Source organism: Chrysemys picta, chromosome 12 (genome assembly GCF_011386835.1).
Source record: "Chrysemys picta bellii isolate R12L10 chromosome 12, ASM1138683v2, whole genome shotgun sequence".
NCBI lineage: Eukaryota > Metazoa > Chordata > Testudines > Emydidae > Chrysemys > Chrysemys picta.
In genome coordinates, this window is record NC_088802.1 from 53,622,524 (window position 1) to 53,637,128 (window position 14,605).

Sequence of the window (14,605 nt, forward strand, 5' to 3'; positions counted from 1 at the left end):
CAGGGTAGCAATGGAACTGGTTTTGCTTTACAGCAGGGTCACATAGGCTACATCTACGTGGCAATAAGAGACACTGGCACGGCTGCAGCTGGCCCAGGTCAGCTGACTCAGGCTTGTGGGGCTAAGAATCGCAGTGTAGACGTTCGGGCTCCGGCTGCAGCCTGGGCTCTGAAACCACGTGGGGGGGGGGGGTCCAGTCTCAGAGCCAGACCTCCAGCTCAAGCCCGAACACCTTCGCTGCAATTTTTAGCCCCACAGCCCAACCCCGCGAACCCAAATTAATTGACCCAGGTTCTGAGACTCGGGGCTACTGGGTTTTTATCGCAGTGCAGACCGACCCATGGGATTTCAGTACAGGGACTTGAGGGTGCACATGGGGTGAGCTAGGTTCATTCCTGAACGCAGGATAAGGATCTTAACTAGCTCAGCAGTCAAGGGAGAGTAGCCAATACTCCCCCACCTCCAATCACCAGTCCTTGTCCAGATCAGGAGCTGCGGCTAACGTTGCTTCCCATAATATTCCGTTTCACCCCGCTTCAGTCTGCCGTGGTAGATGGGTTCAGCTGCGAACGTTAGCTAAGCCTCACAACCCCCTGTATTAGCCCCATTTTACAGGTGAGGAAACAGACACAGAGTGACTGAGGTTATGAAGGTAGAGAGACATCAAGGAGAACCCATTAAGGCCCTGCTCCAGAGTAACACTTTAGCAAGTGCTTAACATTAAGCACGTGAGCAGTCCTGCTGAAGTCAGGGCGATGATGCCCATGCTTAGAGTCCAACCCATGGGTAAATGCTTCAGTACTGCAGGGCCCAAATTAAAGAGATCCTGGCCAAGCCTCATGAAAAGCAACATTCGCGAGAGGGGACGTTTTCATTTTGCTTGGTTGTGGATCCAGGGCCCAAACCCAGAAAGTGCAGGGCGGAGGTTTCCGTTTCCAAAGGAAGGTAAGAGAAGGAGCATGTGCTGAGCAAACCCCATCAAAGGAACTATTCCTGCTGCAGCCAGGTGGATCTGAGTCACCATCCCCCTGGTGAATTACTCAAGCTCACCTGCTCAAACACTAGTGTATGTCATGCCCTAATACGCTGTTTTCAAAACTTAGACTCAGCCACTCCCAAGAGGTGGAAAAAAAACAGAGGGGGGCTTGCAGCAAAAGACAAGTGAACCATTTCCCCACTGCACCAGAGGCTGCAAGGATCCCGCATTCAAACTACTGTGAGCCTCAGTTTCCCCATAGGCAAGATAATACATGACCCACTAGTGGGGGGGCATGAGCTTCACACTGGGTGTAAAGCACTTGGAAATCGTCAGCGGAAAGATGCTGGGGGGGTGGGGAGGAGAAGACCACCGCCAAGCATTATCACTCAGTCATGTGATGGGACTTGTCAATAGCTGCTCTCAAGTGTAGCTTTAAAGAGCAGGTCAGACTTTTCATCACCTTCAGTGAACTCCAGCCAGGTTTCTCCTCATTAGCTCCACTGTTTATTAAACACTCAGATGAGCAAGCCACACCAACCTGGCAGAGCATGGATGAGTCTGCTTTGCTCCAGTTCACGGGGGCTTTCAGGAGAGATTGCAATTTATTTTTTTTTTTTTGGTTAATCTCAGCTGTGGGGTGCCAGCAGGCCCTGTTGTATTCCAGCTAGCAAATTGGTTAAGGCGCGCACTGTTCTGTCTCCCTCGGCCAAAGCTACTCACTGTGGCTCGTGGTTCAAAAGGAAAGCGCCACCAAATTTTGCTGAGCTCGGTGATTTTCAATCTAATGGCTTCGATGGAGCACTATCCCCACTCGTAAGTGGGGGATAGCTGGGCATTCCCTGCTGATAACAGCCATTGAATGGAGCACCTATGCAGAGCCAGGAATAGAATCCCGAACATCTGACATCCAGCGCTGTGCGTTACACGCTAGAGCACGCTACCCTCACAGCCTCCACACTCCTCCCCAGTTCATTGCTTCTGCTTCTCCTGTCTGCAATGGCCAGCAAAAAACCTCTTAGTGTGCACATTGAACTGGCCAGAGGCTGCCAGGGACAAGACACGTGTTAAAGGTGTGTGAGACGACAGGGCCGGGTTTTGAAAAAGTGAGAGAGAGAGAGAGAGAGAGAGAGAGAGAGAGAGTCTTCCTATCTCTGGCTGTGACCAGACAATGCCACCCTGAGCAGCTTCTAGACGCAAGATTTATCAAAACTGAAACGTTTCCACAAAAGTGTCGGTTTTGACAAATCGACTTTTTCCGACATTTTGCTGAAAAATTCCCAAGCAGGTCTAGTGACAGGGCATCAGAGTTTGTGTGCTTGTTCTCGAAGAAAGCACCGGGTAGCCTTTCGAAAATGTCCCATGTGCTGATACTTCACACATGATTTTGGCCACAGTTGTGATTCCCTCAGGAAAGAGAATAATTTGTGTTACTGGGACATGCTGTAAAGTCTTGTAATAAAAGGTGATGAATTTACTTGGGTGGCCAATGTACGTGCACACGAGCTATTGGGTGTCAGCAGTACGTGTGCTCCACCATGGCTTTCTCCTTTGTTAAAAAACATCCCATAATACTAATGCTTGCAAGTGGTAGATTTCAGCTCGTTCCAGCAGCGTGCGCTCTCTTACTTAACATGGGGTTTCCTCCCCCCGCCAACAACATGTTGCAAAACAGACAAGGGATTTCTGATCTTGTACTGATTTCACTCCATTGATTTTAGGGGTGTGACACCAGATCTGAATCCAGCCCAAGCGCCAATCAGATAACTTGGATTCCTTTTGCAACATCCTGTGCAACACTATTTCAGAATGCCTTCCTTGCTCATGGCTTGCTAGATGGCAAAGTTCATATGATACAGAGCCCTTTACCTCTGAGACTACTGAACCCAGCTCAGGTAAGTAACAAGCAAAATACATTGGGCCAGATCCTAAGCTGGTGTAACTCCATGGACTATAACGAATATGCTAGTCTGCAATAAGTAAGGATGTGGCCCATTGCCACCAGTGGACTTCTCTGGAAAAATAAATCCGTGACTCTCGGTCTCGTTGCTAGCAGACAGGTATCCGTGTTGTGAAAACTGTCACCCCAATTGGAAAGGTTAGAGGCAAAGCCAAGGACTGAATGGATCCAAGGAGCCTCCGCAGCCCTCAGACCTGCATGGGAAGATTATTCCAGGACAGGGATCAGGCACACTGAAGGACGGGAAAGATGGCACAGCCATTGCCCAAGCTGTCCTGGCTCGGCCGATGGAAGGCTCCTCTATCCGGGGCTGAAAGACAAGCACTAAAATTCCCTTTGGAAGAAGTTTTAAAAAGTCATTCCCTGCCCCACCCTTCCCTAGCAGCAGAGCCACCGGGAATCTTGCAAGCTAACATGTGACTGCGTCTCAGCCCCTCAGTGTCAATCAAGGAGACCGTCCCCTTTGCCTGCTTCTTGAGGCTGCCATTCCGAAAACACGAGGGAGGAAGAGGATTTGTTAGCTCCAATTTGATCCCATTCCTGTCGAGCAGGTTTGCCCTCCCGTCCCACATTGTTACTGTTCCCATGCAACCTCCTCTAGGCATATTGGGGCATGTCCGGAAACGATTACAATCAGCTACAATAACGTTAGAGCTGCTCCAAAGCCCAGCCAATGCAGGAAAAAACCACTGTTCCTACATTTTATGAATGAGTAAACCCTTATGCTTTCTATAAATGTCAAGATAAATCACCTGTAGGCATTCCCCTCTCTGCACAAACAACCAATTAACTGCTGCAGCTTTTAATGGAGATGTCAGCCAAAGTTACTTTCCCCTCCCCGGGAGCAGAAGGTAGTGATGGGGGGAGTTGTATATGCCCAGGGCTACAAAGAGCCTACATTCTTTCCCGTCCACCCCCCTCAAATTTGCCCAAACACAAAGATCCTCATCTCGGCTCCTGGAGGGTGTTGTAACTACAATGCCTGTTGTGTTTTGATTTGCAAAGAGTAAAATACAGCTTTTCAGTCTAAAATGAGACATTTTAGGTTTAAGGCGGGAAAAAAACAAGAGCAAACAAAAGTAACATTTCCCTGGGAGAGCACAGGGTGTTTGCTTCCCACTGTTACAGGCTGCAGCCGCTCGGAGAACAAAATGGCTGCTGCACCTCTCTTAGAAAGTTAAAGGGGCACGACACAGAAAAAAAAAAAAAGGCATCGCAGCACAAGCTCTGTGCGCCGGGGCCTGAATGAAACTTCTGCAAGGTCGGCCATCATTGACCAAATGGGCCACTGGCTGCAAAGCAACCCCTCCCCCGTCGAGGAGAAGGAGACTGGAAGTAGAATCCAGAGCCAGGTTCTCTTGTGCGACAGAACACAGCCGAGCTCTGTCTAATAACTCATCCCCCAATTCCTGAGATTCACACAGAATGCAGCCACCCACTGAGACATGTGCCCAGCACTGTTTCTTGTGGCTGGTACTCTAAGCTGATGCCCCAGGGCCCTGAGCCCCAGTTCACTCCTGCCCATGCCCCAGTTAGTTCTGCGCACACACTAATCTGCAGCGGGGCTTGCACTGCTCCAAGCTGCAGACGGTTTAGTGCCCGGGCAATTTGATGGGAGGCAGCAAGCTCCATCCAAGGTGATCTTGAAGGAAACTGGCACCATTCCCCACAGCTTTTAGCAATTACCAAGTTCAGATGCAAAAGGAACCAGGGAAAAGATCGGTGCTGTGAAAACCTTTGGTGTGTAAAGCAACAATAAACATCTCACGCTGGACTTTAACTATGAGGCGATCCCAGTTCAATTCCCAACTCCGCTGCTGGCGGGCTGGCTGCCCTTGGGCAAGCCCCTTTCCTGCTCTGCGCCTCTGGAAAGCAGAGATACTGATGCTGATCTTCTTTGCAAAGCACTTTGAGATCTGCCGATATAAAACACTAGAGAAGAGCTCGGCATTATTATTGAACTAGCGCAAGTGTATGAGATCTGGGGGAAGGCCAATGAGCTAAACCTCATTTTGATTCCGCAAAGGCAGACCTTTCCCTTTGCAAAACTCTATAGAAACAGCAGCAAATTCAGTACAAGCTGATCAAAGTGGACAAAGTTGGCCCCGGAAGAAAGAGCATTCACACAACAGCATGATGAGTGGGACTGGGCAGAAATGGACAGATTTCAGGAGGGCCTTTCGCTGGGCGTGGCACCAAGAAGCGCAGGAAATTCAAGCAGTGACCAAGCTGCTAGTGCTGTTTCTCAAACTGTGGAAGCTCAGTATGGAATACTGGCCATCAGCATACTTCATAACAATTTCTTTCCTGCAACTTTGCCTTCCAGCTGCATTGTTTATTACCAGTGAAATAGGGTGGGCGAAGTGGGAATAAAGCTCCCTTTCCCACACGACTGCTTCCTCCTGCTTCTTTACTTACAGCTCATGAAACACACCCCTACCTTGGCAGGTAGGAGGGTCACCAGAATGGGATGGTTTATTTTTCAGGTCGGGGAGATCCCAGGGCACCTGTTCTTCCCAAACACCCCAGTAAATAGCTATGTGAAGGTTCACACTGCAAAAAAACATTTTTGGCAATATCCAGAATGTTTTCCTCCTTTCTCAAAGGGGACTGGGAAGGTCAGCTCTCCTTGAGAGCCCAGTACGTTCTAACAACGAGGGGTGTTTACATGTGCTTTTCCCAGTCTGGACAATCCCACCTTCCCCGTGGCACTGGGATCAGTCTTTCATTTCTCAGATCTTTCCCCTCAGACCTGCCCCCTTCTCCAAGTTTCTCTTGCTCTGGAACTCAAGTTTATTTTCCAAGCCGTATTTGGAACAGAAACGTCTCCGTTTACTAAACATGATTCATGGTCTTTGCGCATTGATAAGGCGTGTCTAAAAATACCCCCGAAGATTGGGATCTCACAGACACACAGGTGTCAGCCTCCCTGACATGGTCGAACGAGCCCGTGAGAACACGGAAATAAATAAAAGCCAGGCTCTGCAGCCACATTCCCCCGAGTCACGTTTTTGAGGTGTGGTCATGTGAGGAGGGGCATCGGGGGGTTGGAGGAGGAAGATCCCATAAAGGTGAAAGTTGGAATAGATTTCCATAACCCTAAACGGTGTGTTCAGCTGTGCAAGCCAGTGGGACATTCCAATTAAGTCCAGCTGCACTGAGACGCATGTTTCACAGACATGTGTCTCTCTGGGGTGACGTGTAGCTAATTCCACGGCCGCTAAAGTATTAACTACAATGCACAGCCCGGACCCCAGAAAAGACTCAAGTCAGCTCAACACCAGCCCCTGCCATTCGAGCTAAAGGAGCATCTCTCTTAGCAGCGGTAGTTTTGCTCCTTATAGCCTCTTTGGGCCTTCAGCCAATAGGGGGCGCCTTTAGCAGGAGTAACATTTCATCCAGGAGAGGGCAGCTACACCCAGAGATGCTCCCCCGTATCCATTATCGATCCCCTTTTGCTAAGCAGCAGGGCGTGCACCTCTTCACTCTGTTCAGTTTTCATTAGGCCGTCTTGCCGCCACTATGACGCCATGCGTTGCATACTGTACACACACACACACCAAAGGAATGTAACGAGAAGGGCAGTGAAGCAAACACCGGGCTCCTTTAGCTGCCAGGTGGCCCAGCTGTGCCCTGCAGAGCTATGCAAGACAAGAACAGAGCCAATTTTCGGAACGCATCAATTCAACGTGAGCTCCCCAAGGTGTGCAATCCTGAGGCCACACCTGCAAAGGGTCACGTTTGACTGGTTCCTGATGGGGGAGGTTTCCCATGCCCCTTCCCCACCTAAGCTTTTTTTCCTGACACCACTAGCTTCCTTCAGGCCTTAACTTGTCAGGCAAGCTTGCTCCGGTATTGTACCTTATCCAAACATCTTCATCTCTTTCATAAATTCAATCCCTCCTTATCAGCCATCAAGAGGAAATGCAGAAGTTTTAGCAAGTGAAGGGAAGAGTACAGCGTTGATTAAGCCACTTACTTCTCAGAGGTCACTTGCAGTTCACTCACTGTGGACCCAAATGTTCCCAATCACATAGCTGGGAAATCAGTCTGCAGGTGAGAGTTTTCTTAAAATTATGAGCGAGAGAGCTGAGCAGAGTTTGAAAATCCAGTTCAGCTGTGCTTCCTTTGCCAATCCCCATGATTTTATCACAGCCCTCTTGATAACTGGGGTTTTTCATAAAGGCCCAGCTCCTGGAGTCATGTGAATACATGAAAAGCTCAGCTTTCATTAAAAAAGGTTTCTAGCCCTCATGGTTGGCTCCTGCTCGGTGGAGTCAGAGGCTGGCTCTGTACACAATAGCACTGCAGATTGCACCTGCTTTAAATCTTGACTTGAGTGAACCCTGAAGGATCAAAAAGCCAAAGGCAAACAAACAGAGCCCAGAAGGTATCATGATCTTGAACATTCTCGTGATTTGCACGCCAATCTCATGATTGATTGGGGTGTTTGGGGCTGGCAACGCTGTAAATAAGACAGTGTAATTGAGAGTTAGAATCAGCACAGCGGCATGGGTCACTTTATGTCATTGCTTTCTGGCCCCCCATCACCATGGTAACTGAGCACCTCACTGTCGAACACGTTTAATCCTCCCAATGCCCCTTTCTATCCCCATTTGACAGATGGGGAACAGGGGAAAAGTGACTTGCCCAAGGTCACACCGGAAGTCTGTGGCACAGCTGGGAACTGCATCTGGGTTTCCAGAGTCCTAGGCTAGCACCCTAACCCCCGGACCAGCCTTCTAGTGCTTTGACCTAAGCAGCATCTGAGCATATTCCCCTTGGACTTTCACAATCCTGCCATTAGCCAGATCTGAAGGCCTCGGCTGGACCCGGTACGATGCGCGCAGCAGATACAGCGTGGGACCGTTCAAACATGCTCCAATGTGTGCAGAGAGACAGACTGCTTTGCTCGGTGCAAGACGTGGCGCTAACAAAAGGGTTTCCTACGGTCAGCCACAGCATGGTTCTCCAAAACTTTCCTTGCCCCTAACTCCCAGTCTGTCCCAGTCAGTCACTTCAGAATATTGACCTGGCGCATTCCTGCTAGTGGGCTGGAGAGCAGCTTTCCCAGCCGCAGCCCCCAAATCACTACAGTGCTTATCCTTTCCCCCAGGCAAAAACAGCTGCAAAAGAAGTCCGTAGTTCTGCAGTTCTCTCACTCGCTCTATCCACAGCCAGGGAAGCGTGCTGAGCATTCCGCACGGATACACGCAATAGAGGGAGCAGTTTCCCAAAAGGGTTTTAATGAGCCCCAGGTATTTAAAAGTGCTACATTCTGCTGTAACCCAGAAAGCATTCCTGGGATAGGGCATGCCTCATGGAAACGCCTTTATCAGCCTGACTATCTAGGTTCTTTCCTGTTCACAGATCCTGGATTCACCCTCCACTCCAAACTGGTCTTGCTGCAACACGTGCGCTGTCTGGCTTCCCAAGGCAGAGTGATTTGCAGGGGGGTGGGGGGAAGTGAACTCACTGTGACTGCCATAAAAAGGCCGTGAACCGGCTCAACGTTAGGAAGCCACAAAGGCACGCTTGGAGGCCATAAAGCATGTCTAGTGCTGGACATGAAATGCATTCTCGGAGGACTTTCCTCCCTCAAGCCTCTCAGATGCTTTAACAATGCATCGGCTTCAGGGCCAAATTCTCTGCCGGTGTAATTCCATTTACTTCAATGAGAATATGGCTCTTGGCTTCAGACCGAAAAACGCAAGGATTTTTGCTTTAAAGAAGGCAATGACACCGCTTGACATTCTCAGCAAAAACAGCGGGGCTACCCCCGTTGTCTTCTGTCTCTTGCCCCTCTGTATTTCTACCTGCTGCCCCCTTGAGAATGACTTCCCAGTCCCAGAGAACTAAGATCCTCATCTGGCCCCCCTCACCAGATCTGAGTCTCTGAGACATTTATCCTTACGCCACCCCTGTGAAATAGGGCAGCGCTGTTATCCCCTTTTTACAGATGGAGAAAAGACACACTAAGTGATTTGCTCAAGCTCACAGAAAAATCTGACAGAGCAAGGAACTGAATTCAAGTCCTGCAAGTTCTAGGCTACCCTCCTAACCAGTGGACCATCCTTCCTCCTACCAAAACCCCACCCCCTCTTCATTAAAAAAACCCCATCCTGAAACCCAAATTAATTTATTATCGTTTTTGAGGAAATGAAAGGGTTTTGGGTGGGTGGGGAGATTTCTCTGGATTTCCCAGTCCACTTTGTCTATCATTTAGATTACAAGCTCTTTGGGGCACGGGCTGTCTATACATACTGCACAGAAACAAACCCATTATCAATGCTAAACAACGTTAGTAAAGTCAGGGCTGTGTAGAAACACAGCTGGGAGATTAATTAAGCTACATTCGGCAGCATGAAACAGCCAACTGAATATCAGAAAAAAATTCCTGAAGAATGAGCTGTATTAAACTGTGGGATAATTTCCTTAGGGAATAGGTAGCAGCCGCATCATGTCAGTCATCTGAACTGGGAGATGATCCAAACAGGGGATGATCGTGTTTTGGTCCCTGTGGGAGGGTAAACTGGATAACCAGACATGTCTTTTCCCAGCTCTAATTTCTTTAATTCATTGTTAGTCGCATGGGGATGCACCTTCTATTTTAATTATGCCACAATATCAGTTGTAGGACACACTGGATTAAAGATCGATTTCCACTCAGCAGAAGAAGTAGGCTATGTCTACACTACAGACCACAGGCACAGCGTACCCCAACAGAAGGAGTTTTTCTGTGGGTGTAGGAATACCACCAACCCAAACGCCCATGCCCACAGAGTGTGCTTCTACATATGTCAGTATAGCAATGTAGCTGGCGGGGGTGGTTTTTTCACATCTCTGACGGGATAAATTTTAAGCGTAGCCCAAGCCTTAGCATCCAGTTTCCAACTGCTGAACACACGACTGTGCTGAAGGATCAGAACTACGTGAAGAGCACTTTTCTAAGAGGATTTTTTTTTTTTTAATTACACACTCTTGTGTTCTTTACCTTGCATCCAACCCTGAAATGCTAAATACAACCCACTCAGAAGCACTTAATCAGCCTCATCTCATTTTCTAGGAAGCAAGTTCAAGGCAGCTTTGGCAGAGCAAAGCATTGTACATTAGCGGTCAAAATGGCCGCTGGAATATTTGCGAAGAGAGGAAAAGAAAGAGAGAACATTTTGAAAGGCTGTATATCGTGTGCAGGGAGGTGAGAGACCAGGGCACTAATCCCATTGAAAATGCCTAATGAGCCAATGCCAATGCACACTGTGCAATACACCTGCTGTTCCTGTCCTGTGGCATCCATTCAGCTCCCCCAGTGCACTTCAGCGCCTCTTGATATTCCAGTCCGACACCCACACCACACAGCTCTGCCAACATACCTCATCCCTGGCCCACAGCATCTCCTGGTGTTTCTGACCTGGGAGCTCTGGCCATGTATTTTAATCAGTCCTGCTATTCCAGTCCTGATCTCCTGTGTATAACTGTATTGGGGGCTTGTGTTATGTGGGTACACCAGAATTTCCCTTTGCCAGGCGATTCCTCTATTTGTGTCTCTGCAATCTTCCAGAACCTGAGGCTTTTTATTAACAATCACCAATAAAGCCTCACACCACACACGAGATGGGAAAGGGATGCGGAAAAACCACCCTGTAGAATGGTGTCGCTGATTAACTGCCATGCTACACAACACAGTTTAGGAGCGGAGTGGGTATCCATTTGAAACAGCCCAGGAAACTTAGGTGAGTGAAGATCATGCAGTTAAGTGAGCTGGGATTTGGGCAACCAACAAGTTAACACACACACATTTATAAAAGCACCACAGGATCTATAAGGACCCCAAGTGCTCAGCTCCTCTGATTCATTTCTCCATCCCAAACTTCTTGCACACACCAACTACACCATGATGCACATTGTATAATATCATCTTTCAATGGGCAGTTTTAGGCACATTGTATTTATACAACTGACTGCTCAAACAAGAACATTTTCTATAGCTGTAGGATCCTACGCAAGGTAAGTGATTTGCCATCATTGCTGATTTTGTGTCTACAACATTACATTTTCTGTCTTCACCACCATTTCTTCTCTTTGGCAAGTATATCTCCCGATCTTCCTCTCAAGGACGGGTTCATGAGTAAAATCCTCAGACGCAACAACCTATCAGTCAATGACATGAGTCTGATGCTACCGTGAGTGCCCAGTAATAAGATCACAATTGGTCCCAGTCCAACTCCATTGGAAAGATTTACATCGACTTTAATGGGGCTGATAAGACCGACAATGCAGACCTGCCAAGTCTACAGTGTTTCCCCCCTGTAGATTTGGGGCCCTTTTTACAGGTCTACAAGGACCTGGAGCAATCTGACAATTTTCCTGACGCTATTCTTAGAGTGGAGACATTTCATATGAGCCTTGGAAGTGATGCGTGTGTGTCAAGAACTAGCCTTAATATTACAATGTTTCAAAGTCATCGTCCGTCTCCCTGCTTTCCTGCATAAGTGACACGATTCAACTCCAGATCCTCATTCGTTCCCACAAGTCAGAGTTCTAAGCAAAGGTATCTCGCTCTCTTTGGAAGTGAGACCATCCCTAGAAATCAGAAAGGGGGACATGGGATGCGGAGATAAGACGGCAATAGATTGAGAGAGATGACTATAATAGGTAAATTCAAACAACTTCATGGGACTAAATCAGGGGTCCCAGATAATCTCCCTCCAAGAATATTAAAGGAACACACATGAAATTGCAAGCCCAATAGCAAGGATTTTTAATAAATCCATAAACTTGGGGATCATAAGCTATGGCTGGAGAATTGCAAATATAGTACCTGTATTTAGGAGGGGGGGGGGGGAGTGATTGGGAAACTACAGGCCCTTTAATTTGGCCTCAACTGTATTCAACAAATTTTTGAAAGAGAGAGTAGTTAAGGACACAGAGAAAAATAGTAACTGGGATATAATACAACATGATTTTACAAAAGGTAGATTGTGCCAGACCAACCGGTTCTCTTTCTTCGAGAAGAGAACTGATTTTCTAGACGAAGGAAAGGAAAGTAGATCTAATCCACCAGGATTTCAGTAAAGCATTTGATACAGCCCCACATGGGAAATTATTAGTTAAATTTGAGAAAATGGGGATTAATCAAAGAATTGAAAGGTCAATAAGGATCCAGTTAAATGGGAGACTACAAAGGGTCATGCTGAAAGGTGAACTGTCAGGCTGGAAGGAGGTTACTAGTAGAGTTCCTCTAGGATTGGTCTTGGGTCCAATCTGATTTAACACTTTCATTAATGATCTTTGCACAAAAAGTGGGTGTGTGCTAATAAAATTTGCGATGACACAAAGTCAGGAGGTACTGCCAAGAGGAGGGCTGGAATATTATACAAGAAGATTTGGATGACCTTGAAAACTGGGATGAAATTGAATAGTGCAAAATATAAGGTCATGCACTCATGGACTAAGAACAAGAATTTTTGCTATAAGCTGAGGGCATATCAGTTGGAAGTGACAAAGGAAAAAGAGCTATACTGGTTGATCCCAAGATGACTAACAAGCCACCAGTGATGTGGCCATGAAAAAGGCTAATGCAATCACAGGATGCATCAGGCGAGGTATTTCCAGTAGAAATGAGGAAGTGATATTATCATTATACCGGGCACTGGTGAAACCTCATCTGGATTAGTGTGTGCAGTTCTAGTCTCCCATGTTTAAGAAAGATGAATGCGAACTGGAATATGTGCAGAGAAGGGTTATTAGGATGATCAGAGGACTGGAGAACCTACGATACAAGAGTAGACTTAAGGAGATTGGCTTTTTTAGCCTAACAAAACTAAGGACAAGGGAGAGATATGATTGCTCCCCCTAAATACATCAGAGGAATAAACACCGGGGAGGGTGAGGAGATATTTAAGTTAAGGGCCAATGTTGGCACAAGACCAAATGGATATAAACTGGCTGTCAGTACCTTTAGGCTTGAAATTAGACAAGGGTTTCTAACCATCAGAGGAGTGAAGTTCTGGAACAGCCTTCCAGGGGGGGGAGTGGGGGCAAAAAACCTAACTTGTTTTAAGACTGAGCTTATTAAGTTTATGGAGGGAATGATCTGATGAAATAGCTTACAGTGGCATGTAGCGCATTTGTGACTTCTGTTAGCAAATCTCTCCAATGGCCGGTGATGGGATCCTTGAGGGGGAGGGCTCTGAGTTACTACCGAGAATTCTTTCCCAGCCGGTTGGTGGGTCTCGCCCACATGCTCAGGGTCTAACTGATCACCATATTTGGTCAGAAAGGATTTTTCCTCCATGTCACATTGGCAGAGACCCTGGTTGTTGTTGTTGTTGTTGGGGTTGGGTTTTTTTGCCTCTCTCTGTAGTGTGGGGAACAGGTCACTTGCTGGTTTGAACTAGAGTAAATGGTGGATTCTCTGTAACTTGAAATCTTTAAATCAAGATTTGAGAACTTCTGTAACTCAGCCAGAGTCTATGGGTCTACTACAGCAGTGGCTGGGTGAGGGTCAATGGCCTATGGTGTGCAGGAGGTCAGACCAGATGATCATGATGGTCCCTTCTGGCTTTAGAGGCTATGAGGTAAAGGTGGGTCCCCCTGCATAGACATTTCCTATAGATATGTCAGTGAAACTGGCAAGTTCTACACCATGTGGTAAAGCTCCATGTTTCCAGCTCATCGATGCTTTTTCAGAAGTTATGGGGGGAAAAAAAACACAACTAAATGGAAAACTACAGGAAGGGACATGGACCCTGCAAGACAAAACAAGATTCTCATGGAAAACCAGATAGCTCCTAGCGATGTCCAATGTCAACCAGAACTCCTGCATATCATGGAGAGCGGCCAAGCTGGGCTTTGCCGTCACCTGACATTCACAACAACTGTCACAACAGAAATAAACAGGCTGAGTTACCAGGTGACGGTGCCTTTCACTTTCTGAACTTCAATAACAAACCTCTGCCCCGACACAGGCCAACAAAGGAAGAGGAACATGCTGAAGTGAAAATGTTAAAACGTGAGGAAGCCTTATCTGGAGAGGGCAAAACACATCCACTGCAGCTCTCTGCCCTGCTCAGGCTAAGAATGGGGCTAGGTGTTTGTTTATATACAGACATAGGATATGGCAGACAATAACTTAGTTTCTTGGGCTTTCCCCTGTACCCACCAGCACCTTGTTGCATGTCACCCACCAACTGCATTTCCCTCTGTCGCTCCAGACACACTTTTAATCAGTCGGTTGAGAAATAAGTGCTCTTTTATTTCATGCACAGCTCCAGGTGATAGAAAACATTACTTGGCATTGAGATACCATGGTGATGGGCACATTAGAAATACCTACATAGATACGTGTTTCCATTACCTTGGGCCTCTTCTAAGCCCTTTATCTCTTAAAGATCAGTTGCACCTCTTAACTAAAACTGCCCGTTCCCAATTTGTGTAGAAGGCCAGAAGGAACCAAGAATCATTATGACCAACTAGCCTGAGCTCCTGTACAAAATAAGCCAGAAAAACTCACCCAATAACTCCTACATCATGCCCATTATTTATGGGTGAGCTATTGCAAATCTTTTAAAAAGCCATCCAATCCTGAGTTGAACACTTCAGGCAATGGAGAACCCAGACGGAGAAGGCTTTCCCACTAGGTAGCTATGGGCCAGGGCATGAAATGG